This window comes from Suricata suricatta, chromosome 14 (assembly GCF_006229205.1).
Source record: "Suricata suricatta isolate VVHF042 chromosome 14, meerkat_22Aug2017_6uvM2_HiC, whole genome shotgun sequence".
Classification (NCBI taxonomy): domain Eukaryota; kingdom Metazoa; phylum Chordata; class Mammalia; order Carnivora; family Herpestidae; genus Suricata; species Suricata suricatta.
The window spans coordinates 14,455,354-14,461,399 of NC_043713.1; positions in this window are offsets into that span (position 1 = coordinate 14,455,354).

A 6,046-nucleotide genomic window follows, 5' to 3' on the forward strand; every position below is an offset into this window, starting at 1 on the left:
CTAAACCTTTAATATTAGTCAGAAGTTTTAGTAATGTAATAGAATACAGGATTAGGAATCAAATGCATTAAAATATCCTGTGTAATGGGGCGCCTGGGTGGCTCAGTTGGTTGAGCGTCCAGCTTCAGCTCAGGTCATGATTTTGCGTTTGTGGGTTTGAGCCCTGCGTCGGGCTCTGTGCTGTCATCTAGCTCAGAGCCTGGAGCCTGCCTTCAGATTCTGTGTCTCCCTCTCTCTCTGACCCTCCCCTGCTCATGCTCTCTCTCTTTCTCTCTCTCTCTCTCTCAAAAATAAATAAAAAACATTAAAATATTCTGTGTAAGAAAATTTACTTTTATATGCTTGCAGATTGCAGAATGTATAAGTACGTTAATCTGTCTTATTTTTAAGATAATGAGCACGCACTTGGACTAGAAACACACAAGGTTTCAACGGAACTGTATTAGAACAAAAGTATCTTCAGTGTTAAAGTAGATGTAATCTCTTGTTAAGTTCATGGTGGCCAAATAGGTTTCTTCTTAAACCTTCTTATCGGATTTACTTCTCTTATCAGCATTTTGGTGGCAATAATACAACTGTAGCCACAGGCCTCTTGCCATCAAGATCTAAGGGGCACAGTTAAAAGACTTCCCTAACAGCTTTGAAATGATAATATTAAATACTTTCGAGTGCTACACGAGTAATTAGCCATAGGTAATTAAATATGGTTCACTTGCTGACTCTAGCCATATTTCAGACTGTTTGGAAGACTTAAACGCTCTGTAAATAAAAGTATGATTATTTTCATTTCAAAGACCAAAGCTGAAAGTAGGACCCCACAGGAGGTCTGTCACCCACTAGCTTGCACATGTGACTGTGTAAAAATAACTTTCTGAGGGCAAAGATCGATGGCGTTCTTTAAAGAAGAACATAGAGACTCAATAACTAATTAGCTTATGTCTCCCTGTTCCTGTAATTGCAAACCATGCTGGAATCAACTTTCTGGAAGTGTGAAATAGCTATTACTGTACACGGCTTGCTTCTACCACCACACTCTATTTTTACACTTGGGATGTTTCTTTTCTATGGACTTAGCTCAGCCAAAAATTTATATAAGAATTCTCTCTTATGTCCAAAATATAAATATAACATTCTTCTCTAGGGTGAAACTAATACATTTAAGAAGAATCTGAGGAGAAGGTTCAGGTTGATGAGCTGAATGTTAGAAGTCAAGAGCTCTAGACTCTTCCTTTCATCTTCAAAACAAACCCGTGCCAATTCTCATTCTAGAATAGGCATCTCATAATTTACTTCATATTTTAACCTGCCAAATGGCACTGTAGACATCTATATTTATATTATTATCAACTCAAACTCATAGGAAGGATTCAGGCAAATGAACTGATTTAGAGAAGGATTCTATCTTTATCATAAGTAACATTTGTAAATAGACAACTCAGTAGAAGTAACATAGCAACATAAAGAAAGGCTTGTCTTTTCATAAAACGTCATCACAGCTAGTTGAAACGTGATAAACAAAAACCCCACCCAATCCAACCAGGTAACTTGATATACTTAATATCACACTAAAAAATATAGTCAAGTTGTCCTGATTCTAGCAAGAGGGCTGTCTCTCCCTGCCATATTCACTGTTGGCTGACAGTGTGTAAAAGTGAGGCTGCCTTTGACATGTCATTGTCACAGCAACTCTTAGACCTACGGGGATCTGGGATGACTGTGCCCGGAGGACACCCTCTCATGCTTTAGGTCTTAAACATCTTGTCTTCAGTCAGGACTTCGCTGATTCCCCTCTGAGGAAGCCTTCTCTCTAAGCACTTTCTCTCTCAAAATCACCATGTTTCACTTTTTAAGAATACATGATATTTAGTAATATTGTTTTTATTTTATTTTAATTTTTAAAAATTTATTTATTTATTTTGAGAGAGACAGAGATAGCATGAGCAATGGAGGCATCTAATCTAATCTAACCATCCCCCAAAGAGACAGAAGGTAAGAGAGAGGGAGAGAGAGAGAGAATGAATCCCAAGCAGGCTCCACATCAGTACAGAGCCTAACAAGGGGCTCGAACTCATGAAACCATGAGATTGTGACCTGAGCCAAAACCAATTGTTGGATGCTTAACTGACTGAGCCACATGGGCACTCTAATAATCTTGTTTCTAAAGTGTTTGGGGGGTAATTGTCTGTTTTTGTCCTCCAGGGTGGAAATTCCATGAGGACCTTTCTTCTCTACTGATATCTAGCTCAATGCTGAGAACATGGAAGACACACAGCAAATAACTGCTAAATGTTTGAAAAAATGAAGAAAGAAGGGAGCACTGCCAAGGTGAGTCAATATAATTGATCAATTATATGGGGGGGAGCAATGGGGGGACACAAAGAAGTGTATGTCCCCTAATAGCTGTGTTTTTAGTGAGAGAAATCAGGCCCTTGAAATACATTTCATTGTCTAAGTATCCTATAAACTAGGGGTGCAAGAAAACACTTATCTTTCCTAGCTTGATTTCTATTTTGAGAACGGATTCAGCTGGTAGAAACAATTAGAACCATTTGGTGTCACTCTCACCACTCACTAAAGTTAGATTTAATTTCAGGTGGCCGGCATATTGACAGAGTGTTCAGTGGTTATATTAGTACACCAGTCTGATGACAGGTGTTAGTCACAATGGCCCCAGATGAGATGCCCGTCACCCATTATTAGACCTATCCTGATCAGATACAACACTCTTTTCATTTCTGTCTTGAGAAGTTCCTCCAATTGAGCCTTGCTTATCAGCCTCGTGTCCCTATTCTGGCTCAGAGAAATAGGGACAGACAGAGTGGAAGCCTTGTGATTTTGAATGGTTTACTACAGGAACCATTTCTTTGCTCCCAGTTCTGCTGGTCAGTAATTTGGGCAAGGCTTAGGCAAGGATGGTTTCATACCTTCTCCACACGATGTGGGCTCATGTGAGCATTTGTGGTTGGTAGGGAGGTAGGCTGGGGCTGGCCTGTGCTGATGCACTTCACTTTCTGACGGTTGCTTGCTTGCAGCAGCAGCCAGCCCGTCTTCGTGCTCATCCATGTGATTGCTCCACATGGAGAGGGGTCCTCCCAAAGTAAGACCTAATGCATAAGCGCTTATCTAGCTTCTCTTTGCATTGCATTAGATAGAAGGTTCCCTAGCCAATCCCAGAATCATTGAGGGGGAGGGGATTCCACAAGGAAGTAGACACCGGGAGACCTGAATCACTAAGGGAGCAAGGGAGATGATATTCACAGCAACAGTAGATGAGGGGTTATATCCTTTACAAATATCGTTATGTCCTCAAATGGAATAAAGACAGACCAGCCCAGAGTTCACATAATGAGAGTGGAGAGATTCAGGAGTCCTGGGTTTGCACTGATGCTTTCATGTCTGAGGTAGGGTTGGTTCCCTGCTAGTTCACTGTTAGAAGCATCGGTATGAAATCCAAGGCAGAATAAAAAGCCTTGCTAAGTAAATCCTTGCTCTAAAAAAGTGATGCCACCAAATATTGAAAACAACAACTCACATTCATCCTGAGGAACAAAGAACGCATCAGGAATTACAAAAGCGTTTGTGGCTACTTAGAAAATCATTAGTTTAGCAAATCTTTCTTATATAATTGGTATTTGAGGCAGCTTAGTGGAAAGGGATGTTATTTTGCTTTTATTAAGCATCAAATATTTAATGCATTCACATAACACATTTTGAGAAAAATCACCCTTATCCAATAGGCAATCTTGACTGCGCCATGCTATCAAACTTTATTGCTCATTTTGCAGTCATGAGGGACAGTTCATAGTCTTAATGAAACAGGAAATATTTTGATTAGCATAGCAATTCTGAGCGAAACATTTGTAGTATTCTAAAATGATTAAGTAACAATAATTAATGCAATATTCATTTCTTATTGTAAAATAAAGGTGGTTATGATCATGTGGTGTAAGAGAAAATGGGTTGTTTTATTTGGAATCAGGTCACGAGGTAGAATACACAGACTGACAAGAGCCGCTTCCCTACCCTGTCCCTGCCCCCTGTCAGAGTCCAGTGTTCTTTAGGAGTGCAGAGATCCCACATGCCCAGGTGTGTTCGGATGTTACTGGAAGTCAATGGATGAGACTAATTTTGTGAAATAAAGTGAGACAAAGAGCTCCAGAAGAAGAAAGCAAAGAGCTCGCTGAGTGCATCTTTCAGGGACTGATGACACAGAGTTAGAAGACAGGATAACGGCATCTAATCGAATCTAACCATTCCCCAAATCATTATTTCGGCCATATCTTAGCATAGGAAAGAGAAGAGCAATTCGTGTTTAATGTGAGTGCTTGCTACGTGCCAAGAACCGCTCCAATTACCTCATATGTATTATTTCCTTCAGACCCTGGAAAACTCCGTGCCTGCCAAGTGATGCATGATATTGTTGACTAAGTGACAAAAAAGTTCTTAGAATTTCTCTGCCGTATCGTATGTAGAACAGGCCGCAGAGAAATAGAAAATGAAAGGGGGGGGGATGATATTTATGTTGCTTTCCCCCTGAAGTCCTCCAATATTTATTATTTATCAATACAATTCTGGAGCAATTATGTCCAAATTTCCTTAAGGCATATGGGTCTGCTGCGTGGTTATCTTTACATAAGTGGACTACAGGATGAGATGGCCAGTTCCTCTTCTAACTCTGCTTCTTCGTGGCCATCATCAAAATGACTTACATGTAAAATTTTCAGCTTGACAACAGATTTCACTTTGAACACTATACACTGTACCTTTGGTAAATGGACATTTCTATAGTTTTCAGTTTGGGGCTATTGCAACAGTGCTGTTATGAAAATTCCCATGTATGTTTTGGGGAGAGTATACATTTTGGTTGGCTATATGCTTTTATGTCCAAAATCTAAATATATGCAAATGATCACTTGTGGTAAACACAGTTTCTAAAGTGATCACATCAACTGTATTTCACCATCATGTATGAGAGTCTGGTTGCTTAATATCTTCACCAACATTTACAAATGTTTTCTCTTTTCCATTGAGCCATTCTCTTGTGTGTGTAATTGTATTGCATTATGGTTTTAATTTTCTCTTCCCTCATGTCCAGTGGAATAATCACCTTTTCATATGTTTATTGACTATTTGTGCACACTGGTTAGAATTTTTAAAGAACACTTTTATTTGCATAAAGGGGGAGTCTCTGGAGGGGGCTAGTTTTTCCTGATCACCTCAGCCAGAAAGTCATTTGTTCTTATTTGGCACATGAACTTGACCAGCAGGATTCGGTCCTGCAATTAGCCAGCTGAGCCACTTGCTTTTATTTCCATTTACTTGGTGTTTGTGGCAGAGTTGGGTCATTTAGTTTCTTTAGAGTAAGACTGTAGCATGAACATTTTCTGCAACTTTTTCCCACAATAGTACAGATCTATTTAATTTTATTTAATGATCAAATAGTACTCAGTATTTCATTTCACTTATTCAACCAGCACCTTCTTGGTGGACATTAAAGTTATTTTTAGTTTTCTTTTTACTATCATCAAAAATGTGTAAATTGTACGATTTCTATGAGTAAATACCTAAAAGTGAAATCTCTATTTAAAGGTGGTACATACTAAAAATCTTTAGCAAATACTGACCAGATGTCCTCCAAAACATGGCGGTGATGTAAGAAGGTAAAGAATTCTCTGTTCCTCACAACTGCACCAATATTTGTTGCTTAATGTCAACAATCCTATATTTGCCAATTTGCTGAGTGAAAGATAATATATGTTTTCTGGAATTTTTTACATCTTTTATATTTTTCTCCTGTAAATTGCCTGTTCATATTTTTCTCCCAGGGTTACACTGTTCAACTGTTTCAGGAGTCAAGTAGCCAAAATAAAAAAAGGAACCAGGCATATGCAAAACGATGGGGAAAGAGGGGATGTTTCAGTGAATTGCTTCAACCCTCACATTCGCAGTTCTGATTAAAAGCTATTAGGTTACTCATCTTTTCCTAATTTTGTACTCATTTCACATATGATTCCTGTTTATCTTTTCTCTCATCCATTGCAAATGC